General features: G+C 56.0%; 1 protein-coding gene across 7 annotated transcripts in view; it reads left to right on the top strand.

Moving 5' to 3' along the window:
• The first annotated feature begins 8,717 nt into the window (after window positions 1-8,717).
• Window positions 8,718-25,268, top strand: part of INAVA (innate immunity activator) — a 55,026-nt gene continuing 38,475 nt past the window's right edge. For 3 of the 7 annotated variants that reach the window (XR_007353455.2, XR_012665677.1, XM_048826644.2), the window contains exon 1: window positions 8,720-9,164. The gene's annotated coding sequence lies outside the window, so the exon portion shown is untranslated. Of the gene's footprint in view, window positions 9,165-25,268 lie in introns of all 7 variants that reach the window. The other 4 variants (XM_075121907.1, XM_075121906.1, XM_075121905.1 and 1 more) reach the window with 3 other exon arrangements.

Here is a 25,268-nt window from a genome sequence, read left to right as displayed (position 1 = left end):
GGGGGCACTGCCAGCTAGGGAGACAGCTCCCTCAGGTGTAATTCTGAAGGGCAGTGGTGTGGGGCAGATTGGCTTGCACCTGCTACGGGAGGGGACCCCCTGGCTGCACTGGGCACTGCTGTCACACCCAACAGGCAGCACGGTCTAGTGGCTTTGGCTTGGCGCTAGAAGGCAAGAACTCCAGGGCTCATCCTGCTGACACTGACTCAGTGTCTGGCTGTGGATAAGGTGCCTAACTCCTCTGAGCCTCAGTTTCCCCTTCTGCAACCAGGGACTGCACTCGCTAGTGCGAGGTGCAGAGGACGGGCTGCGGGCAGTGCTTGTCTGTCAGCGCAGTGCAGCAGTGCAGGGAGTGTGGGACTGACGCCTGCTAGCACAGACTGTGTCTGCGTCTCGGGGCTGCTCTTGGTCCTGTGCTGGTGGAGGCAGCTGTGTCTCCCTGCCGTGTCTCCCTGTCCCTGCTGTGGAAGGCTGTCACTCACAAGGAGATGCCTTGCGGCTGGGACCAGCTCTCCTCTGCACAGATGTCACCATGGTGGCTGTGTGATCACTGGGGAAACGACAAGCCCCTGGTACCACAACCCCCTGGCCTGGGAAAGTTTTCTCCCGTCCCCAACTTGAGCCCAGCATTTTGCGGGCTTTGCCCCACAGCCTATTCTAAGTTATTGGAGAGTAAAATAAAAGACTGAAATGGTGACTTCTCCCCCAGCTCCGCCCTGCTAACTCAAAGTGACTGCAAGGATTTACTTCAAACTCTCCCTCACATCTCCTGTCGGGGCTCAGACCCAGGACAGTAGCTGACATTGAAATGGGGCTGACATTGAAATATCTTGTGTCTCTTGTGCCCATTCTTTGAGCCATGGGGCAGGGGGAGGAGGAAGGCAATTTGGGGAAGGGGGGGTCACTTCAGAAAAGGTCCTGTAGGCTCAGCCAGACTTCTGTAGTAATTCCCATGGCATAAGCGGGACGCTGCTTCCCCAGTCACCTTGGCCAATTTGTGGAGGTCCTAGTTCTTGGAGTGAATCCCCAGTAAGACTCAGAATTAAGGAAAAATCCCGGAGACTCACCAGCTCTCAGATGGGTTCTTCCATTCCCTGGGGCATCTCCAGACAGCATCAGCCCGGCTGTGGAGAGCTGCCACCCTCGCACGGTGAAGCCTTTGGCATCAGACTGGAGAGAGACAGACGGATGGAAGTTCATGGCCTCAAGACACTGTCTGCTGCTGCAAACTTGTAACCCTCTGGGGCTGGTAGTTGGGTTGATGCATATTTTCCAGCACCTGCCCCATCTGCCACGAGTAGAGGATGTGGTCAGCTCAGCAGAAACCAGTTGCAGTCTGTGATTAATCTCTAGTGCCGTGCGGGCTCTCAGGAGATCATTTCCCACGAGGGCAGTTGGGGGCATGGACAGGGCAGCCCAGATACTATGCCAGCCTGGAGGGTCTGTCCTGGGCCCATCTACACTAGGCAAGGGAACTGCTGCCAAGGCCTGGGCTGGTTTCCTCACTTCTCTGCGCAGCAAACTGCACGGCAGGTGTGTATGACAGAGCCATGTCAGCGTGTACCTCACAGCACCTCTGGCAGCTGGGGCTGTCCCTGGGTGTCTGGGATGCCTGAAGCATCCAGGGCAACGAGGCTGCCTGGGGGCTGTCATGCTAACTTCACTCTGGCTTGCTTTGGAAGGGAGCACCTGGCCTGGGGTAGCCTGGGGTCCCCCCAAACTGCCTCACACCCAGCCTGGCCTCTGCCTCTCACCGCAGCCTCCCCTTCTGCCCACACAGCCTGGGCCTCAGCCCCACCTCCGGTCTGTCCCCACAACAGGCCACCTCAGCCTCTCCCCAGTCGGGTCTCACCTCAGCTCCCCTTGCCAAACTGGTCCCAAACCAGTGTTCACCTCAGCCTCCCTTCTACCCCACGTCAGCTTCCTTTCCCTGGGCTTCTCCTCAGCCTCACCTCTGTGCCCAAACCAGCCCCCCGCCCCGCCCCGCACGTCAGCCCCTGCGCAGCCAGGCCTCCAGCCTCGTCTCTTCCCCCCCAAACCAGCCCCCCGCTCTGCACGTCAGCCCCTGCGCAGTTAGGCCTTTAGCCTCGTCACTTCCCCCCGAGACCAGCCCCCGGCTCTGCACGTCAGCCCCTGTGCAGCCAGGCCTCCAGCCTCGTGACTTCCCCCCGAGACCAGCCCCCGGCTCTGCACGTCAGCCCCTGTGCAGCCAGGCCTCCAGCCTCGTCTCTTCCCGCCAAAACAGCCCCCTCCACATCAGCCCCTGCGCAGTCAGGCCTCCAGCCTCGTCTCTTCCCCCCCAAACCAGCCCCCTGCTCTGCACGTCAGCCCCTGCGCAGCCAGGCCTCCAGCCTCGTCTCTTCCCCCCAAAACCAGCCCCCCGCCCCGCAAGTCAGCCCCTGCGCAGCCAGGCCTCCAGCCACGTCTCTTCCCCCCAAAACCAGCCCCCCGCCCCGCAAGTCAGCCCCTGCGCAGTCAGGCCTCCAGCCTCGTCTCTTCCCCCCAAAACCAGCCCCCCGCCCCGCAAGTCAGCCCCTGCGCAGCCAGGCCTCCAGCCTCGTCTCTTCCCCCCAAAACCAGCCCCCCGCCCCGCAAGTCAGCCCCTGCGCAGCCAGGCCTCCAGCCACGTCTCTTCCCCCCGAGACCAGCCCCCCGCCCCGCAAGTCAGCCCCTGCGCAGTCAGGCCTCCAGCCTCGTCTCTTCCCCCCGAGACCAGCCCCCGGCTCTGCACGTCAGCCCCTGCGCAGCCAGGCCTCCAGCCACGTCTCTTCCCCCCAAAACAGCCCCCTCTACATCAGCCCCTGCGCAGCCAGGCCTCCAGCCTTGTCTCTTCCCCCCCATACCAGCCCCCCGCCCCACACATCAGCCCCTGCGCAGTCAGGCCTCCAGCCTCGTCTCTTCCCTCCAAAACCAGCCCCCCGCCCCGCACGTCAGCCCCTGCCCAGCCAGGCCTCCAGCCTCGTCTCTTCCCCCCCAAAACAGCTCCCCACACATCAGCCCCTGCGCAGTCAGGCCTCCAGCCTCGTCTCTTCCGCCCAAAACCAGCCCCCCGCCCCGCAAGTCAGCCTCTGCGCAGCCAGGCCTCCAGCCACGTCTCTTCCCCCCCATACCAGCCCCCCGCCCCGCACGTCAGCCCCTGCGCAGCCAGGCCTCCAGCCTCGTCTCTTCCCCCCCAGCCGGGCCACACCTCAGTCTCCCTTTTGCCACTGGCCAGGCCTCAGGGTCCCCTGGGTGAACCAAATCATCAGGGCCCTCTTTCAGATCTCAGATGCCTTCCTCCTCTGGACCCCAGACCTCCATTTCCAGCTCAGCTCCCATTTTCCATTCACCGGGTCCTACTCCCTCTGTCTGCCCCGCTCTTTCATGGGCTGTGAACGGGACCAAAGCCCACTGTGATTCACCCACCAGGAAGGATTTTTGGTCCACCCTGGAGCATCAGGCCAGGCTCCCAGTGAGCTTGGCAGCCAACTGGGGGTGTGGGTGCAGCTAATGTCACACGGTGCCCTGGGTGGGGAGCAAACCTACGACTTCGGGATCAGAGCCAATGCTGCCTGTGTTAAAGACCCAGCTCTTCTAGCCAGGGTGGTGGCCGGCTCCTCTGCCTCGCCAGGGGACCCAGCTGCCACTAGAGGGGGATGGAGCAGGCACCGAATGGCGGCGTGTGGGGTGACACTAACAGTCACACTCCCTGCAGGGATAGATCTCTGGGGGTTACTCAGGGTGCACTGGATGCCCACAGCATCCTCTTGCTCATGTGAACGCTCTCAGCTGTCCATGCACAGCGCCAAGCAAATCCCAGACTGGAACGCTGGGCCCTGGCTTTAACCAAAAGTCACTGCCTGCAAGCGTTTGCTGAGGCTGGTTTGCAAGTGACATGGTGAGAGGGTTTGGCAGTGAGGTTTTCAGGGTGTTGTAGTAAAGCCACCGAAAGACTCTGGCCTTGTAACCCTGCTCAGATCTCGGTCCCTGCCCATTGCCCTACAGATCCCCCCATCGCCTCAGGCACTAGATTAGAGCCCTGGGTCTCCACACTCAAGGACAATTTATAGGCTCTTATGAGTCTCCTAGTATTTTTCACATGAGCTGGGTAATATTTTTTAATGATCCTTTTTACATTACACAGCCCTGCCGCGCTGGGGGTGGGTCAGCGAGGGGCAAACGCACTGGGTGGGCATAAAGAGCCCAATGCCCTGAGGTCAATGGAACCGGAGGGAGCTCAGCACTTGGCAGTACTGAATCTTTGGGGCACCAGAGAGATGATACAGCAGGGAGCTGGTTTCATAATGCCTGCCATTTCGCCACGGTTACCAGCTACTTCCACAAGCCTTAATACACAGCCCTTCTCACCCCACTGCTACATGGCTATTCATGGAGGCTGGAGGCTGCCTTTAAATACCAATGGTAAGTAGCTGAGTGGAAAATCATTTAAAACCTGTTCCAAACCAATTACCTCATCCCACTGGCAGAACCAGCCCCTAATGCTGGCTATGCTCCTTACATCAGGCCCTGGTTGCACAGCGGGAACCCAGAGCTCTGGGCTTAGTTTTGTTAGATTGACAAAGAACATGGAGTCAAGGCAAATTGCTCCCTTGTCTTCTGCTCTATACATAACGTGAGAACAAATTGGGGTCATGTGATGAAATTAATGGCTGGGAAATTTAGAACTAATAAAAGGCTACTTCTTAATAGTGTGTTGCAGATAATCTGAGAAACTCCCTGCCACAGGGAATTAGAGTCACATGCTGTGGCTGTAAAGTACGGTGCCGAACCACAGTATTTAGCGATACCTTGGAAGACGTCATGGTTCATGGCAGTAGCTGATGGCACATGGGCAGGAAGGACCATATCCCTCTACACTCAATATAGCTGTTGATCAGGCACGTGATGGGAGATTTTTTTTGCCTGCTATGAGCTTCCTGTGCAGGCCACAGCTGAAGGCAGAACAGTGGACCTGGTGGGACCTGATTCAGTATGGCAAGGTGGCCAGGCTGCAGTGGGCATGATGTATGAGAAACGTCTAAGGACCACAGCTGAGAGCTGAGTTGCAGGGACTATTTTATCATCACTACAAAATGGTTCGTACCACTTCTCAGGAACGTCCTTGATCTGCCTGAAGATATGTCTGCATGTGAGCTGGAGGGGTAACTTCCTGACACACCTGCCCTCGCTCTGAAGGAGATAGCACACTGGAATAGAAGTGCGGCTGTGGTGGTGCGACCAGCAGGATGGGTTAGTCTCCCCAGGAGTGAGCCAGAGTGAGACCCTAGGCACGTCTGCTCGCCCGGCCTGCTGCTTGTGCTGCCACAGCTCCAGGGCTATTTTTAGCACAGTAGTTTGGTCAGAGCTAGCGCAGGTATGTTCACACAGCTGGAAATTACATCACTAGACCCTGAGCGGCTGAGTCAGTGTAATCCCTTCTGAGGGGTGCTCCTGACATACCACACCGAGCACATCGGGGACTTGCCCCTGGCCTGCAGCAGCAGAGTGGCAAAGGCTCAGGACTCCATTTCCCAGCTTGCCTGAGCTCCAGGGCGGAGATAAGGACTGGCTGACAGCACCACCAGACCTAATCTGAAGCCAGAAGGCAAAGACAAAGGGTTTGGTTTTACCTCTGGTTTGGGGTGTGGCGGAGAGAGATGTGTCACAGCCGGGACGCCCTTTTCCTCCAGACTCCTGCCCAGGCTGACCAGATGTCCCGAAATAACCAGGACCATCCCAATATTAGGGGCTTTGTCTTATATAGGAAACTATAACCTCTCCCCGAAAAAAAAAAGTGTCTTGATTTTTCACACTTGGTCTCTGGTCACCTGTCAGGGTTCCCTCCCCACTCTGAACTTTAGGGTACAGATGCAGGGAAATGCATGAAAGCCCCCTAAGCTTATTTCTACCAGCTTAGGTTAAAAACTTCCCCAAGGCACAAATCCTTTGTCTTTGGACGGTATGCTGCCACCACCAAGTGATTTAGACAAAGAATCAGGGAAAGGACCACTTGGAATTCCTATTCTCCCCAAATATTCCCCCAAGCCCTACACCCCCTTCCTGGGAAGGATTCAGAATAATATACCAACCAAATATGTAAACCAGATTCTTAAAAAACAGAACATTATTTTAAAGAAAAAAAAAGTAAAAGAAGCACCTCTGTAAAATCAGGATGGAAAGTAACTTTACAGGTTTCAGAGGAACAGCCGTGTTAGTCTGTATTCGCAAAAAGAAAAGGAGTACTTGTGGCACCTTAGAGACTAACCAATTTATTTGAGCATGAGCTTTCGTGAGCCACAGCTCACTTCACGAAAGCTCATGCTCAAATAAATTGGTTAGTCTCTAAGGTGCCACAAGTACTCCTTTTCTTTTTAACTTTACAGGGTAATCAGATTCAAAACACAGAGGATTCCCCTCTAGGCAAAACTTTAAAGTTACAAAAAACAGGGAAAAACCTCCCTCTTAGCACAGGGAAAATTCACAAGTTAAAAACAAAAGGTAATCTAACGCGCCCTGCCTTATTTACTTACTCTTTTTGCAATACTGAGACTCACTTTACGATGGTTTATAGGAGGAGTTTTCTGACCTGATGCTTCTCTGCTTCCCAAGAGAACACACAAACAAAAGCACAAACAAAGCCTCTCCCCCCTCTCTCCCCCCCAGATTTGAAAATATCTTCTTTCCCCATTGGTCCTTTTGGTCAGATGCCAACCAGGTTATCTGAGCTTCTTAACCCCTTACAGGTAAGGAGGAATTCTAGGCTACCTTTAGCTGTATGGTTATGACATCACCCTGTTCTGACCCAAGGGAAGACTTTGATCCTTTTGGGATTTCCGGGGTGCTGAACAGTGTCATCTCAGCAGGAGGCAGTGGAGAGTCACAGCCAGGCTACCAAAAGGCAGCATAACTGCACATCGGAATCCTGGCCAGCAGGCCGCAGAAATACTGAGATATAATGATCATCTTCTGATGAGCACAGAAACCTGTTGTATATGCACTGTTTAGCTACTTGTCTCCATATAACCTCTCCGCTTCTACTGGACAACAGTTTTGTCAAAGGAGTAGTGCTATCCCCTGTCATATTTTACTTTATTTGCTACCAAGGCATATAAAATCCCCGCTGCAGTTTCAATCAGCTATGGTATTCTTACTCACTTTCTCTTGCAAACTGCTGTGCACATTGAACAGCTGCATTGTCCTACCCCAGAGAAGGCTGCATTTCAGCTGAAATTCACTCATCTGTCAAGACAATACAAGCAGAACCCCACTGGTTTCACTGTACTTTACCTCTACAACTGAAGAGCAGAGCCAGGACTGTGAGTGAGGACTTTTAACTACCTTCGGTTATCCAGTACTTTTCTCAAAGGCAGGTCCAGTCATGGTGTCTGTTTGTGTAGAGAGGAAGGAAGGCCCAGTGGTTAGGGCACTAATTTAGGACTTGGGAGATCAGGGATCAAGTCCCAGCTCTGCTATAGACTCCTAATGTGACCTGGGTCAAGTCTATTGGGGTGCGTCTACACCGCAATAAAACACCTGCAACTGGCCTGTATCAGCTGCCTCGGGCTTGCAGAGCTATAAAATTGAAGTGTGGTCATTCAGTCTTGGACTGGAGCCCAGGCTCTGGGAAGCTGTGGGAAAGAAAGAGGAAGCGAAACAGAGTGAAACGCAGCAAAAAAATGCAGGTGTGAGAGGGGAGTGGGGCAGAGTGAAAAAGAATCACAGCTAACAATCCTAAGTGTTGTGGGACTCGAGTTACTTCTGTGCCAAAAAATTAAAAATTCTGCACGCAGTATTGCAAAATTCTGCAAATTTTATTTGTCAAACAAATGTGGAGGCTCCAGCATGGCATTGGGGAGCACAAGGCACTGGCTGCACAGAGGTGGGAAATCAGAAAGTCGTTTTTCTGCAGGGCAGCAAAGAAATCTGCAGGGGACATAAATTCTGCGCATGCGCAGTGGTGCAGAATTCCCCCAGGAGTATCGGGTTTCCTGGCTTGGTCAGTGAATCCAGGTATGGTCACTGCTGCACCTCTGTTTCCCAGTCTGTACAATGGGGCAGTGACCTCGCTGACCTCACAGAAGGCTGGGAGGGTTTGGCAGGCCTCGGAATAGGAACCAGCAAGGTTCTGCCCAGATGTTATGGAGCGTTGAGATGGTTTGGCGTGAAGGTGTTCCGCATCCAAACCCATTTCCCAGCAAACTGTTCACTACTCCTCCTCCAAGTGAGGTGGGGGTCAGAGGGCCAGATCAGGCATGGAGCTACACTGATTTACATCAGCTAAGGATCTGGCCTACCAGGGTCTGGTATCTAGACTGCAGGGCCCCATGTACCCTCACTGCTGACTCCAGGTGTCCTCGACGGGTCCTTGCCGGAGTGAAACGGGTTCAGCTGTGAGTGGTGCTAGGACCAAACGGGTCTGAGCCCGTAACACAATGCGCGACTGAGCCCACGATCCCAGGAGCTGGATGGTGCATTTCTGTGTTGGCCCTGGCCAAAGCGTTGTCCTGTTCATATCATATCAGCAGTCGTGCCCTCATGCGGATGGGCCCTAGGTCCCCGAAGCAATCCGGAGCGTGCAGAATGAACCCACAGGCGCTGAACACAGTCCTGGCGTTCCGGTCTCAGCCGGATCCCCGGGTAGTTCATTTGCTCGGCCCCTAAGAAGGACCCAGGCGAGCTGGCTTTCCAGACAACCCCTTAGTTTGCCGTTGTGCATCTGCCCAGCCGGCGGGTCGCTGCTAATCCACACTTCCCTCGGGGGCGGGTTTGGAGATTCCTCCCCCCGCCCGGGTCTCCAGGAGAACAGCCGCCGCGGGGGCGGACCGGGCTGCTGGGAGGAGCCCTGTGCCTCAGTGGCTGCCCGGCCAAGCCCGGGGCGCCGGAAAAGGGGCAGCACGTGGGGGCGGGGGGTGGCTAGTGGCCTCCATGGCCAGCGCACAACGCAGCGGGCGAAGCGAACACAAGCTCCGCGGCGCGGCACCCTGCCCTCGCCGTGTCTGCTGCGCCCCGGGGCCCGCGGCCTTGTAAAGCGCGTTAGCGCCCGCCCCCGTTCCCCGCGGGGCTTGGTCTGCCCCAGGGACAGAGGCCCCCGGAGCTCCAGCCGCTGGGACGCCGCTGGGCTGTGCCGGCGTGAAACCAGCCGCTGGGGAGCGGCCGGGCTGCGCAGGGGGAGAAGCCGGCCCCGGGTAAGTGAACCCGGCCCCGGCTCCCTGTGAAGGGGAGCTCGGATCTGCGGCTGGAAGCGCCTCGCGATGCCCCCAGGGTCGTGCGCGCTGCTCCCCTCTCATGACACTTGTTGCTGTTGGAACTTGCTCCCCGCGGGGAAGGAAGGAGCAGGCAGCCAGGGCCCCTTTGAGCCCCGTTGTTGCGTCCCCCTGCCGAGTTCAGACCAGCTGGAGCCCGGAGACTGAAGGGCGCTGGGGTCCTTGTGAGATGTGGGTTTGCAACCTCTGGACCTGGCTCCAGGGTGCAGGGATCAGACACAGAGACTGGGCCCGCTCCGGGGCTGGTGTAGGTTAGCGCTGCCTGGGTCTGGATTTACACCGCTGAGATCTGGCCAAAGGAAGGGTGAGGTTTGCTGCTTGGAGGAGGAAAGCCGGGCAGAGGCAGCCTGGGAGCTAAGACAGGGAGCCATCGCTGGCATGGGGTGACCGGCTCCCCGGCAATCCCCAGCGCCGGCAGCTTTCGCCTCCTTGGCTCGCGCTGTCCGAAGGAACAAGAGCAGGAGTTTGCCAGCCAGGCCCCGTAGTTCAGAGCAGGAATGAAGGGAAGGGTTGGCTGCTATGCGGGTGAGGTGTGCAAGTCCCGGGGATCCTTCGGGCCAGTCCTCAGCTGGTGTAAATCAGCATAGCTCAGCTGCCTTGTGGAGCTATTCCAGCTTACACCAGCTGAAGAGCGGGCCCATCATTTCTCTTGCAGCAGGACTACCAACCCCCGATAGGAATCAGGGCCCCTAACTCTGCAGCCTACAAACCAGTAACACAAAGACAGTCCCTGCCTCTGCTTGCATGAAACCTGCAAAGGATTCTTACAATGGAGATGGGCCAGGCCCTCACCAGTCTGACTTGGGTTTCACATTCCTCAGAGTTCAGGGATCATTGGATCCAGGAGGCCACATTGGCGTAAATTTGGGGTAACGCCATCAGCTTCAGTGGAGTTACTCTGGATTTACATCAGTGTTACTGAGCCTGGAGTCTGGCCCAGGGTTCTTGAGCTCAGGGAATTTCGGTTCTGGGTTTGGAATCGGGACCCTGGGGGAGGAGCTGTGTGTGAAGAATAGGCCAAAGTCCTCAGATCCAGAACTTTGGAGCAATATCAGAGAGGAGTCTACACACCCCAGCTGAGATCGGGGCCCCATTAGCCTGGGCGCCCCACACACAGGGAGAGGCACTCCCTGCCTGGCAGGGTTACAGCCCGCCCGCCCACACCCACCCACACACACACACACACACGTGTCAGATGGTGGGGGGAGGGACATATCATTGTTCCCATCTTACAGATGGAGAACTGAGGCACAGAATGATGAACGTCTGTGACAGTGCTGGGAACTCAGCGCCAATCTCAGGGCTTCTCACCTGCTGCTATTTATTGTTTGAAAGGCGTTATCCCAGGCCTCAATCCTGCAGCCGGAGCCACGTGTGCCTGGGAGGAGCCCATCAGCTGTAGCGGGGCTCTGCATGGGCCTGCGGGGATGGAACTGCAGGATTGGCTCTGACCTCTGCAAAGCATAGTGCATGCAGCGTATGGGACAAACGCTGCATAAAGTCACCTTCTACTTCACTGACTTTTTAAAATAAAAGGCGGAGCCGGTTAATTTTTCCCTTCTCAGAAAGGTTCAACAGTGACTTGGCCAAAGAGCTGAGGTCAGGAATGTCCATTGTCTGCCCTGGGGCAACTTTTGACAGCAGCGAGGGAAATCCATGCAGAGTCTGGTCTGTTTGCGTGTGATGGAAGTTCCAATAGACTCTGACCCAGGGCCTCACAAATGAGGTGGCTCTTGAAATGCAGAAGGTTTTAGGTTTTAGTTGCTAAGGGTCTGTCTACACTACCCACGTTACAGCGATGTGCGCAGCGTGTGTTATCGCCAGGGGAGAGCTCTCCCGGCAATAACAAATAACCCCCCCGAACGAGCGGTGGTCGCTTTCTCGTCGGGAGCGCGGCTCCCGGAGCTAAAGCCCCATATACTGGCGCTTTTCAGCGCTAACAATTTTTGTCGCTCATGGGGTGTTTTTTCACACCCCCTAAACGACTGACGTTTTAGCACTGAAAGCGGCAGTGTAGACGCCGCCTGACAATCCCGCTGTGCAGGCAAGAGCGGTTCTTCAGGAGCCCACTTGTGGAGCGGCTTTTGTCCAGGAAAACCTCCTACTGCCTGTCGGGGGGAAGGATCCCCATCCCTGATGAGGTTTGCATTTTTGAAGCAAGGGAAATCAGTCTCTTTCCCGGCCCTGCGGGATGATGGATGGTCTGTGACCAGGCAGGGAGACATTAACCGGCACTTGTCCTGCAGTGTGGATTATTTTTAAAGAGCTGATTATCAAAGCGGGATGAATCCACACAGTGGCCTGTGAATTCCCTGCCGTCTAGCTAAGACAAAGGAGCCTAGGTGCAGGCAGGCAGGAGAGCGGTGTTGGAAGGGAAGCCGCTGGGGATCACCACTGCTTTATCACTGGCTTTCTGCCTTTAATTTCTCTTGTTCCTGGGCAGGGAATGTTTGCACAGTGCAGTTTGGTCTGGGTGCTGCTTCCTTTGGCACATAGCAGCTGAGAGCGACAGAGCAAGGCAGGTTTAGAAACCGTCCTGATCCCTGGCGACAAGAGGCCGAAAATGTGACAAGGTTTCTGAGATCAACAGACTCTTTATTGCTCACTGTGCTAACATGCAAACCTGATAATCAAGCCTCTCCCACCCACCAACAGCCACTGGCCTTCACCCGCTCCTCAGCAGGGTCACTTCTCCAAAAGCCATTGCAGTTTGTTTGCTTTTCCAGAGTGGGCTGGATTTTCCTGAATGACTTAGGAGTCAGTGGGACTTGTGCTCCTAAATCACTCTGGCACTTTGAAGCTGCCACCCCCAGGGTACTGTCAGGAGGGAGAGCACAGTGTGGTGTTATTCACAGGGGATGGGGGCAGGAGCCCAGGAGTCTGTTTCTGGCTCTGTCGACCTTGGGCTCATCACACCAAATTTTCAAAGCTAGATGCTGGTTTTCGTGTCAAACTTGAAACACTTCGGGCCTGATTTCCCAAAGTGCTGGGCACCCCCAAATCCCAGATGAAGTCAGTGGACCCTGGGGGTGTCTGCATCTCGGAGATCAGGCCCGGGGGGTCTCACAAATTCAAGCACCCTAAACCAGTTTAACCCGTCTGTGCTGCAATTTCCCCCATTACAAATAAGGAAAAATGAGCTCCTGACTTGCTTCCCAGGGGGTTGTGCGACTGAGCCCCCTGTTGGTGAGGTGCTTTGGGATCCCTGTGTGACGAAGTGGGACTGTTCTTAATGTTTCCTCTGAATAGTGTGGGGGTGCCTCAGTTTCCCCTAGGCAGTTCTTAAGTATCTAGGTGGTGGGGTAAGGGTGTATGATCATTGCAGTGCCCTAGAGGGCATGTGTGTGCAGGAGTCTGGACACAGAGAATGGCCGACACCCTGTTTCCTGGCAACTGATGGCCTGGGCCCTTCCCCCCCTGCAAGGTGAGAGCTGAAGGGTTGGAGAACAAAGGAATCAGGTGACCTCCTGGCCCGGGAAAGGAACAAAGCCCAGAGGAGGAGGGGCTGGAGGGGTTTTTCAGTTTGGGGCTGGCTGGGACATGGAGTGAAGTGCAGACGTGGTTGTCTGGCTCACTGCCCCCCAGAATGGACCCAGCTGAGGGGTCCCGTTCTCTGCACCTGCAAGCTCTGTTTTAGACCATGTTCCTGTCGTCTAATAAACCTTCTGTTTTACTGGCTGGCGGAGAGTCACGTCTGACTGCGGAGTTGGGGTGCAGGACCCTCTGGCTTCCCCAGGAGCCCCGCCTGAGCGGACTCGCTGGGGGAAGCGCACGGAGGGGCAGAGGATGCTGAATGCTCCGAGGTCAGACCCAGGAAGGTGGAAGCTGTGTGAGCTGCGTGTCCTGAAGACAGGCTGCTCACAGAAAGGCGACTGCCCCAGAGTCCTGACTGGCTTCATGGGGAGCAGTTCCAGAGCATCGCCCAGGGACTCCGTGACAACTGGTGGCAGCGGTGGGATGTACTGCACCCCGTGGATGGCGCTTCCTGCAGTAAGTGACTGGGGAGCAGTAACACGAAGGGGGATTGCCGAGGACCAGGCCTGCTGAAGGCTCAGAAAGGAGCGGTTTCGGGGGGCGGTTAACCCCTGGGAGTGTGTGACCAGCGAGAGGGACTGTGCAGTAATGGGGTCCCCCTGGGGACTGCAGTGAGCAGTCTCAGGGGCGGAGGAGTCTGCCGCTCGACCCTGGCAAAGAGGTGGTGACCTGGAGAAGGGCTGGCACACTAGGGGTTCTCCCTGGAAACCGTGGGGAGCTGAGAACACACGGACCTGTGAGTCCACAACAGCTTGGGAGGAGCGGAGTGACGGCCTGTCACCGTCTCCTTAAGAAGGACATTGTAACCCTGTGCAAAAAGAGAGGGTTGAGCTTTGGAAAGTTCACCAAAGCAGAGTTAATCGTGCAGCTGGAGGAGGATGACCGCTCTAAGGAACAGATTCCTGACCCCAACTGGGGCTATAGCAGGATCTGGGAGCAGCTGGAGTGGGAGCCAGGCATCGCCAAGACTCCTGTCCCCGACAAGACGAGGGTCTTCACGATCGGGTTCCCCATCGGGGGATCGAGACGGACGGGATTGGAGCTGAGTCCGAGAGAGCAAGAGGACCGTGGGAGACAGCGAGAGCCCGAGAAAGAGCTGCAGAAGCAGCAGCAGCATGAACTGGCGTTGGGGGAGCGGAGAGGCCTAGGGGACCTCCCCGGGGTGAGTGGGGATAGACCCCGGGGGGCCAGTTCCGCAGGGAACCTCGAGACTAAATTGCTGCCCCTGGTTAAGGAGGGGGGGGGGTGTGGATGCCCACCTCACTGCCTTTGAGCAGGCTGGCGATTTGAACCAAGGGGACCCTGCGGAAAAGCCCCGGTGTCTAGCTCCCTTGCTGGGTCCCAAGGCCATAGACTCCGTCAGCCAGGTGGTTGGGGATGTGGACAGGCTCCCACTCCTGACCCCAACCTATATGTCTGTGTGGAGTTTCCTGGGGCCAGGCCCCCCGGACCTCCAGTGGGAGTAGAAGGTGATGGTCAATGGGGAGACATTCTTGGGGTGGCCAAAGGGCATGGGCTGCATAAACCTTCCCACATGCGGCCTGCGAGTGCTATCGACCACCCCTGATCTAAGGGAGGGCGTGAAACTGGAAGGGCCTGGTGTAACTCCTACCAAGGAATGGGAGAGATGCTGGGGCATCCATGGGAACGTTGGTGGCTTCGAACTTCCCCAGGTCACCGGCTAAAGTGACCCCGCTCAGTTCGATCTCGAAGGGGGGAGAGATGTGACGAAGTGGGACTGTTCTTAATGTTTCCTCTGAATAGTGTGGGGGTGCCTCAGTTTCCCCTAGGCAGTTCTTAAGTATCTAGGTGGTGGGGTAAGGGTGTATGATCATTGCAGTGCCCTAGAGGGCATGTGTGTGCAGGAGTCTGGACACAGAGAATGGCCGACACCCTGTTTCCTGGCAACTGATGGCCTGGGCCCTTCCCCCCCTGCAAGGTGAGAGCTGAAGGGTTGGAGAACAAAGGAATCAGGTGACCTCCTGGCCCGGGAAAGGAACAAAGCCCAGAGGAGGAGGGGCTGGAGGGGTTTTTCAGTTTGGGGCTGGCTGGGACATGGAGTGAAGTGCAGACGTGGTTGTCTGGCTCACTGCCCCCCAGAATGGACCCAGCTGAGGGGTCCCGTTCTCTGCACCTGCAAGCTCTGTTTTAGACCATGTTCCTGTCGTCTAATAAACCTTCTGTTTTACTGGCTGGCGGAGAGTCACGTCTGACTGCGGAGTTGGGGTGCAGGACCCTCTGGCTTCCCCAGGAGCCCCGCCTGAGCGGACTCGCTGGGGGAAGCGCACGGAGGGGCAGAGGATGCTGAATGCTCCGAGGTCAGACCCAGGAAGGTGGAAGCTGTGTGAGCTGCGTGTCCTGAAGACAGGCTGCTCACAGAAAGGCGACTACCCCAGAGTCCTGACTGGCTTCATGGGGAGCAGTTCCAGAGCATCGCCCAGGGACTCCGTGACACCCTGCGTGGAAGGCACTATATGAATGATCTAAGGACAGTCTATTAAAACCAATTCTATTTTGCACTTCTATAGCGCGCTCCACCCACAGAGCTCAAAGCACGCTTCAGTATCGTCACCCAACGGTACGGATACGGAAACAGAGGGACAGGGAGGTTGGACTAGGCTTGCCCATGGCCACGAAGCAAGCTAGTGTCAGAGCTGGGACCAGAGCCCCAGTCTGTCGTTAGTCAAAAGAAGTGAACAAACCATGTTTGTGATGCAGCCTGCTTGATATGTGTGTCAGGCGTTCGCAGAGGGTCGGGCCAGAAGGGACCGCGCTGATGATCTAGTCTGAGCCCCTACACAGCACAGGCCAGAGACCCACCCCTGGGTTCCCGCATGCAGCCCCTACGCTGTGCTTGAGCTAGAGTAGCTCAGCTAGACGAACGTCCAGGGGGACATGTGGTTTAGCAATGAACTCTCCTGGTCCCTGTTGGCAATCCCAGCCTGGCCGGACACCGCAGGATGCAGTCATCGGCTTCCCCGTTGTTGCTGTGAATTGGGGGGAGTCTCCTGTGAGAAGAGAGGCCGAGGCTGCACTGGACGGGGTACCAGCACAGCTCGATCAGTACAGCTGGACTGGCAAACCCTCCTGGTGGGGATGCAGTATCCACTGGCCAGAAAGCGCCGTTGTCAGTATAGATTGTACCAGTTCCCTGCGTGAAATACACCCCAACCCACACTGCTATGGCAGCAAAAATGTCTAGGGTAGCCCTGGCCTTGGATTACAGGTGTTGGCATCTGAGACAAAGCCAGATAAGCTTGGCCTTGCTGTGACTGACATAGCAGGAATGCGGAGAGAAGGGGGCGTCTGTGAGCCAATGGGATTGATCCAGTACTAGGGAGCATGTGATCTCCCACGTACAAAGCAGCGCTAAGCAATTGTCCGATTGGCTCATCACCTTGGAACAACCTTGGTTTTATTTAACCAGGAGCTGTCCAAATTGTTTTGCCGACTCCCCTGGAGGGGGAAGAGGGAATCAGGCCAGGCTGGAAACACGAAGAATAAAATCTCAAATCAGCAGCATGAAGTTCCAGGAGATTCCCTGGCACCGGCCTAAGGGATCGCCCACCCTGCACTGCAGTGTGGACTGTGGGGGGTGGGTGAATGATAGTGCACCCAAAAGTAGGGAGCTCTAACCACCCCGTGGGGAGGCTGCGGGACCAAATGAAAAGGTAGCTGGTTTGCACTACCATAGGCCTGTTTGAATGAGGTCTTGTGCGCCTAACTCACTTTAGGCACTTTGGGAAATCCCACCTGCAGTCTCTGTGAGTAATATTTCAGAAGTGCTCGGTGACACACTGAAAGCCAATGGGACTTAGGCTCCTCGGTAATTGAGGCACTTCTGAAAAAGTTCCCCACAGAGATGACAGGTGCGATTTTCAAATGCACCCAAGTGAGTTAGGAGCACAAGTTCCATTGACTTTCAGGTACTTTAGCGGTACCTCCCTAGCCCAGACAGGGGTGTCACTGGGCCCACACCCTCAGTGGGGAATCGGAAATCCTGACCTTTGCACCTTCCGCAAGGGTTCTCTGTAACATGAGCTGTAAGGAACGATAGCGGGTCAGATCTTCAGCCGGTGTAAATCAGCATAGCTCCATTGAAGTCTATCAACCTAGACTGATTTCCACCAACGGAGCATGTAGACCAGGGGTTCTCAAACTGGAGGTTTGACCAGGGTGGGTTGTGAGGTTATTACACGGGGGGGGTCGCGAGCTGTCAGCCTCCACCCCAAACCCGACTTTGCCTCCAGCATTTATAATGGTGTTAAATATGTAAAGAAGTGTTTTCAATTTAAAAGGGGGGTCACGCACAGAGGCTTGCTATGTAAAAGGGGCCACCAGTACAAAAGTTTGAGACCCACTGATGTAGACCATAGTCTCGTTTTAAAGTGACCCTGGAGGTATACACCACCTCCACCTGGTGAGTGCCTGGTACTGTGGTATCTGGGCTGCCTTTGTGTGCACAATATAACACCCGCCTGCCCGTGAGAGCAGGGAGCTCGTCCTTTGCACTGCTCTGATGCCCATGTGCACAGTCCCACAGCCCCATTGTCAGTGCAGCTCGAGGCACTCGGGTGCAGAATTCTTCTCTGCTGGTAGAACGTGCTCCTTCTGCTGGCTGCCTCCCCCTTCCTGCTTTGGTCATGGCCACAGACGGGCTTGCTCTCCGTGGCCCTCCCAGCAGGGAGGGAGAAGATGTCAGGAAATGCCGGGAGGCCACGCACAGGGTTGGGCTTGGATTGTGTTGCTACCTGTGTCGATCAGGAGTGACTCTGCTGAAGTCACTGGCCTTACACACAGGTAAACCCAAGGTCAGCGAGAGGGGTAAAGCCCCCGCCTGTTCAGATCAGCTGTTGCTGTGGCTTTGGGAGAGCAGAGAAGCTTCTCAGGAGCTTGGGACAGGACCCATCTTCCTTCTGTTCCCCTTTTCATTGTCTTCAGTCGCATGGTGACCTGTCCTGCCCATATGAAGGGTACAGCCCCTGCCCCACGTGGCAATCCACTCAGTGGCACTGACAAGCGCCACAGGCTTTGAGGAACAGCATCAGAACCTTTGCCCCAGTTCCAAACACCCGGAGACCATGGCTCTGGCTCTGCATTTATTTAAGAGCCTCTGTGGCTCTTGGCGCTGGAGTATCTGAGCATCTGCCAGCTATCAGTGGGCTCCATCCAAGGCAGGCAAGTGTTATCCCCATTGTACAGCTGAGGAAACTGAGGCACAGCATGGGGAAGTGACCTGTCCAAGAGCTCATGAGACTCTGGGGCTGCCCCAGGAACTGAATCCACATCTCCACAAGGCCAACCTTCCTCTCCACCTGAACTCAGTGCTGTCATCCAAGGCTACTCGGCCTCTTTGAAGAGCTCTCCCTGCGGCGCTGACGTTTCATGGTTAGTATTTATTTTCAGCCTTCCCAGAGCATGGTTAATAATCCCTCTGCTGCTGCAACATCCCGACCCGTGTGTCCAGTGCCTGCACCAGACAAGGCTGGGCAGGTCAAGTCTTTGTCTTGGACAACAAGGAAAGTTCTCAGGCCAGAACCCAGCTGTGTTCCTTCTGCGGCTGGCCAGGCATTGGCTGCCCTGGCCCATGGCTGAGTTCTTACCGGAGTGGGTGGGCGGGCTGGTGGGTGGGAAGAAGGCTGGCAGGGATGGCACTAGGGCCAGAAATGTTGGCCAGGGATTTTCTGATGTGGGCACTCATTTTTTTTGGCAGAGCCACTTGAGAAGCCAGGGCCCTTCCGAGGTACTGCCTGGGTATGTGACTCCATCGAAGTCAGTCACCTCATCGAGTCATCGAATCTCAGGGCTGGGAGGGACCTCAGGAGGTCATTTAGTCCCACCCCCTGCTCAGAGCAGGACCAATCCCCAACTAAATCATCCCAGCCAGGGCTTTGTCAAGCCGGGCCTTAAAGACCTCTAAGGAAGGAGATTCCACCATCTCCCTAGGTAACCCGTTCCAGTGTTTCACCACCCTCCTAGTGAAAAAGTTTTCCCTAATATCCAACCTAAACCTCCCCCACTGCAACTTGAGACCATTACTCCTTGTTCTGTCATCTGCTACCACTGAGAACAGTCTAGATCCATCCTCTTTGGAACCCCCTTTCAGGGAGATGAAAGCAGCTATCAAATCCCCCCTCATTCTTCTCTTCCGCAGACAAAATAATCCCAATTCCCTCAGCCTCTCCTCATAACTCATGTGTTCCAGCCCCCTCATCATTTTTGTTGCCCTCTGCTGGACTCTTTCCAATTTTTCCACATCCTTCTTATAGTGTGGGGCCCAAAACTGGACACAGTACTCCAGATGAGGCCTCACCAATGTTGAATAGAGGGAACGATCACGTCCCTCGATCTGCTGGCAATGCCAATACGTATACTGCCCAAAATGCCATTGGCCTTCTTGGCAACAAGGGCACACTGTTGACTCCTATCCAGCTCCTCGTCCACTGTAACCCCTAGGTCCTTTTCTGCAGAACTGCTGCCGAGCCATTTGGTCCCTCGTCTGCAGCGGTACATGGGATTATTCCGTCCTAAATGCAGGACTCTGCACTTGTCCTTGTTGAACCTCATCAGATTTCTTTTGGCCCAATCCTCTAATTTGTCTAGGGCCCTCTGTATCCTATCCCTTATGCTTCTCCCATCCTGTCAAGGTTCCTCCCCCACTCTGAACTCTAGGGTACAGATGTGGGGACCTGCATGAAAAACCTCCTAAGCTTCTCTTTACCAGCTTAGGTCAAAACTTCCCCAAGGTACAAAATATTCCACCCTTTGTCCTTGGATTGGCCGCTACCACCACCAAACAAATAGTGGTTACTGGGGAAGAGCTGTTTGGACACGTCTTTCCCCCCCAAATACTTCCCAAAACCTTGCACCCCACTTTCTGGACAGGGTTTGGTAAAAAGCCTCACCAATTTGCCTAGGTGACTACAGACCCAGACCCTTGGATCTTAAGAACAATGAACAATCCTCCCAACACTTGCACCCCCCTTTCCTGGGAAATGTTGGATAAAAAGCCTCACCAATTTGCATAGGTGACCACAGACCCAAACCCTTGGATCTGAGAACAATGAAAAAGCATTCAGTTTTCTTACAAGAAGACTTTTAATAGAAATAGAAGTAAATAGAAATAAAGAAATCCCCCCTGTAAAATCAGGATGGTAGATACCTTACAGGGTAATTAGATTCAAAACATAGAGAACCCCTCTAGGCAAAACCTTAAGTTACAAAAAAGATACACAGACAGAAATAGTTATTCTATTCAGCACAATTCTTTTCTCAGCCATTTAAAGAAATCATAATCTAACGCATACCTAGCTAGATTACTTACTAAAAGTTCTAAGACTCCATTCCTGGTCTATCCCCGGCAGAAACAGCATATAGACAGACAAGCAGACCCTTTGTTTCTCTCCCTCTTCCCAGCTTTTGAAAGTATCTTGTCTCCTCATTGGTCATTTTGGTCAGGTGCCAGCGAGGTTACCTTTAGCTTCTTAACCCTTTACAGGTGAGAGGAGCTTTCCCCTGGCCAGGAGGGATTTCAAAGGGGTTTACCCTTCCCTTTATATTTATGACACCTCCCATTCCCGCTTCATTCAGGCAGAGATGTCTGAAGAGTGCTGCAGAGATGGGCTATACATCCCAGTGTGCTGGACGGGGCACGGGAACTGTGTTTCTGGCCATGTTTGCAGGAGCAGATGTGCTGCTGAGCACGGTTCCTGGGATGTGTGTGGGGTCGGGTATGGTAAAGAAAATCCTTTAACTGGGCATTTCCTTGTTTCGAAGGCCTGCTATGCACACACGCTTTCTGCTGGTATCACTGTCAGGCAGAAGTATAATTATTTACCAGTACAGTTATACCACTGCGAGCACTAATGTGGGTGCAGTTATACCAGTATACAGGTGCCTTAAGCCAGGAGAGTCTGTTCCCCCTCCTGGTTGGGGATGAATTGGACCGGTAAGAACACCTTCATACCAGTATAGTTGTGTCCACACTCGGGGCTTGGACCACTTTAACCCTAATGGCACTGTAACCCAGTACAAGTTCTGTGTGGAGACGAGGGCTAAGGGTTGTGGGGGACTGGTGGCACTTACACACCTGGGCCTGGTTAGTGATAAGCACAACTAATAATCACCCCCCAGTGCCACCCATCAGTAGCCTGGTTTTCATCCGAGGATCTCAAAGCACACTGTAAAGGTTGGTTAATTCAGCCTCCCAGCAGACCAGTCTCACTAGCCCTCTTCGACAGGTGAGGAAGCGAAGTCGTGGGAGGGGAAGTGGCTTGCCAGCCGGCCAGTTGAGAGCAGAGGAACCCCTGGGCTCTGCTCTGACCACTAGACTGTACTCCCTGCAGATATCCTCAGAGAAAAGTCACAGTTCTGTGACCAATCAGCCCCTTGCAAGGGGCGGCTCCATTCTATGCGACCTCTCACTCTGGCTATGCAGCTACTGCACGTCCGTCACTGAGCCAGCCTAGACGCCGTCTTGTCTGAAGGAGACAGGTGCGGAGCGTTGTTCCAGCCCCGCCGTGGAGGGTTGGTCAGAGATGGTGAATTTCCTTCCATTTGTTTCTGTGACGGGGCTGCACTGAAAGAACCGGGCCCCGTGGCCCAGCTCTGGCAGCTGGCTGGAGTTCCTCTGACTCAGGGTGGGTCTAGCCGAGCGTGTGACTGTAGAACCAGCAGCCGCCCAGCGTGCACTGATTGCAGCAGAGCGTTTGTGGCTGCGGCAGGATCCCGGCTGTTTGGCGGAGTCTCCACTCCCTGGCCTTTGGAATCCAGCCGCTCAGCCTGATTTCCACTAAAGAGAAATCCAGCCCTTCCTTTGCCTTTATCGTGCTGTGCCTGTAACCCGTGTGTCAGATGTGACGTACCTGGACTGTCTGGGTCTGGGTTAGCAGGGGAGCCACTTGGGGAGGGGAGTGTTTGTCCAGGGCTGAACGCACTGGGGCTCAGTAATGATTAGGCTGTGTGAGGGGTTTTCTTGGCAAATGCTGCAGTGTTGTTACCATTCTGAGCCAGAGATGGACGGAGACGTTCTCCCACAATACGCTGGCAAGGGATTCACCCGGCAGCTCGGCTTCCTGCAGCGCTCAGACCCAGGCAGGGTGCCCCAGAAGTCGTGCGCTGCACCTGTGTGGACACAGCGGCTCCCATGCTAGTTCTCGGTGCGGGTGCTCCAACTGGAGCCAGCCTGCCACGCGTGCAGCCCGCCGTGAAGACCGTCCCCGGCACGGCCAGAATGGCGCCCAGCGGGCTGAGACCCGGCTCTGTCTTTGGTGCTCCCCAGGCCTGCGCTGAGGGAAGGAGCAGTCATGGCAGAGCTTCTCTTGGCCGAGTTTCCAGCTTAGCTTCATTTTTGTTTGAATCTTTGTTCAGAAGGAGTTTTCTGGGACCGTCACGTTCTTTGCTTGCTGGAGGGAAGAAGTGCCTCAGTTCTCCTGCTTTTTCAGCTGTTCAGGTGTGTTGTGATTAGCTAAGAACCCTGGTCCTGATTCTCCTCTCACACCACTTTCATCTTGGTGTAACCTCACTTCCTTAAATGGGATTACTCCTGTGAGTGAGAGGGGAATTGGGCTCAGAGGGTTACTCCTGATTTACATCCAGGTGAGTGAGAGGAGGATGGGGCCCAGTGGGTTACTTCTGATTTGCACCAGGGGAGTGAGGGGGATTTGGCCCCAGTGGGTTACACCTGATTTACACTGTGGGGAGTGAGAGGGGAATCAGGCTCAGTGGGGAGGGAGGAGGGGAGTGAGAGGGGAATCGGATGTGTCGTTTACCCAGGCTGGTCCTGCTCAGAGCTCAGTCAGTTCCCGTATCCCTCTGTGACAGCCACTGCTCCCTGGTGTGCCTCTGGCCGGTTAGGCAAGGCCTGTGTTTGGGAGACAGCGTGCAGGGAATCCCTCCCGCCTCACCCCTGCAGCTGTGGGCTGGTGAGCTCAGATTACCCCTAGCTGAGCTTGCACAATCGTAGCACTGTGTGCGGGTGTGCGTGGCTGAGCTTCTCCTGTTGCTGTGGGGCAGTGGGAGGGGTGTAAGCGCTACAGACCGAGCAGGAGGGATCCGCACGCACTGTGGGGTGCAGGCGATGTGCTGTGCTAAGGCCCAGGCCGGTGGCCCAGCTGAGCCTCTGGCTGGGTGGGACAGGCCACTGCGCCCTGGCTGTGCGTCTTGTGTGGTGCAGGTTTCCCACGCAGCTCTTGGAAGAGGGCTTGCTCCTCCCTGCCCCGGGAACGCCTTGTGCCGCTTGCATGCTGCCTCTGCGCCTGGCCCCGCCGCGCCTGGCAGGGCTGGGACGGTGTTGCTCACCTGCCCCTCCTCTCTGACTCACTGGTTCCCCTGGCACGGCAAGAGCCAGCGGAGTGGAGCCAGAGCGAAGACAGAGGCTGGCGGAGGGGACCAGTCGACTGTGTGTGGGGGGATTGGGAGAAATCCGTGAGCTGGATTTCAAATCAGAAGGCAGCTCCACGCTGTTTCTGGGCCGGCGCAGGGTGGAGAAGCCCGCCAGGTAAGGACGGCTCTGCTCCTTCCCGGGGGTCGGTAGGTGAGCTGGGGCGGGGGAATGAATGGAAGGGAAACCCGGGGGCCTGGGGTGGAGAAATTCGCCAGCCCTGCCAGCCCCACTCGTGGTACCAGAGCACATGGCTGTGGCCTGGGAGACATTTCCTTCCTGTGCCATTCTGGAGCCCCCTGGTTCCGCTGGGGCTGCGGGGAGATGGGGGAAGGAAGAGGGGAAAGGCAGCCTCCTTGTTTACCACAAGCCCTTTGTATTCAAGGAGAGTGGCTCTGGCCCTCCCCTCTCTGGAGGGTGCTAATTACAGCTCCTGGGAGGGAGAGGGCAGCTGCCATGGCAGGGCCTGAGAGGCCCCTCTTTGCTGGTACCCCGCCGCCCCCCCAGTATGGGACTAACAGAGTAACCCCGCTCAACACTAAGCCAGCAGAGAGACACCCAGGGACTTCAGTGGGCTTGGCTTAGCTCCGGGGGGCGTGGCATCCCCAGCACTCACTACAGGAGTATGTTCTCAGTGGAGACAAAACCAACCCCTAGTCCTTTCTCCGGAGCCCCCTCGCTTTCCCTCCCCTCGTTGCAGTCTCTGGGGCTGGGGACGCTCCTTGGGGGTTTTTATTTCTGCTAAATCCCCATGGCTCAGAGTTTGCCAGCCCCCGGTGCTGACGTCTGGGCTGGCAGGAGGTTTGTGCTGTTCGGCTGGCAGAGCAGCCAGGATATGGCTCTGGTGGACGGAGCCGTCCGGAAGATTCACGCCCAACGGCCAGGGAGGCAGCGAATGGGGCCGAGTCACTGCCAGGAGCCCTGTGCTGTCAGGCAAGGAAACTCCAGGGCCCAGGAGTGGGTCAAAGACTACAAGTGTGAGCAGGACTGGAGCAAGGGACTTGGGGCCTCCTAAATGTCCCAGAGCCAGACCCTGAGGGAGCCATTCCTGATACAGTATGGGAGGCTCCAAAGATTTAGGGGCCATTGGCCACGTGGCCTAGAGCAGTGGTTTTCAAACGGCGGGTCGCGGCCCAGTCCTGGGTCATGTCGGCTTTGGTCAGCATTGCCGACTAGGCCATTAAAGGTCCCGTTGGTGGTGCCACCGGGCTAAGGCAGGCTGGTCCCGACCTGCTCTGACACCGCACTGCCCCCCAGATGCGGCCAGCAGCGTGCTGCCCCCCCCCCCCCCCGAGCACCGGCTCCACACTCCTGGCCAATGGGAGCTGGGGCGGGAGGGGGCGGTGGCTGCAGGTGAGCGCTGCGCGGAGTCGCTTGTGCGCCTCTGCCTAGGAGCTGGACCTGTTGCTGGCTGCTTCCGGGGCACAGCGTGGTCCGCGGTGCCAGGACAGACAGAAAGCTTGACTTAGCACCCCCGCTACGCCGCTGACCGGGAGCCTCCTGAGGCAACCCCGTGTCCCAATCCCCAGCCCTGAGCCCCCCGCTGCACCCCAAACCACTCATCCCAGGCGCCACCCAAGCCTGCGCCTCCAGCCCAGAGCCCTCACCCCCTCCTGCACCCCAACCCTCTGTCCCAGCCCAGAGCCCCCTCCGACACCCTGAACCCCTCATTCCTGGCCCCATCCCACAGCCCTCACCCCCGCACCCTAGCCCTGAGCCCCTCCCACACCCCAAACCCCTCTGCCCCAGCTCCTTTGGGTCACAGGCATCAACAAGTTTCTTCAACTGGGTCGCCAGAAAAAAGTTTGAAAACCACTGGCCTACTGGATGGGGCACTACACTGGGACTCAGGAGACCTGTCTTCTTTCCCCGGCTCCTCTGGCCTGCTGGGTGATCCCGGCAATCACTACCACTCCCCGTGCCTCAGTTTCCCCATCTGTACAATGGGGGTGATGATCCTGACTTGCTTTGTAAAGCACTTTGAGATCTGCTGATGCAAAGCTCTAGATAAGAGCAGCTATTATTTATTCATTATGATCTTATCTTGAGTAGAAGTAGGAATCACTGGAACCTGGGCTAACGCCCATCCAGGCTTCTCTCCGATTTGCCTG

The sequence above is a fragment of the Caretta caretta genome, chromosome 21 (genome assembly GCF_965140235.1).
Source record: "Caretta caretta isolate rCarCar2 chromosome 21, rCarCar1.hap1, whole genome shotgun sequence".
NCBI classification, from domain to species: Eukaryota; Metazoa; Chordata; order Testudines; family Cheloniidae; genus Caretta; species Caretta caretta.
The sequence above is the reverse complement of the archived record's forward strand: the minus strand, read 5'-3'. Positions and strand labels throughout refer to the sequence as shown.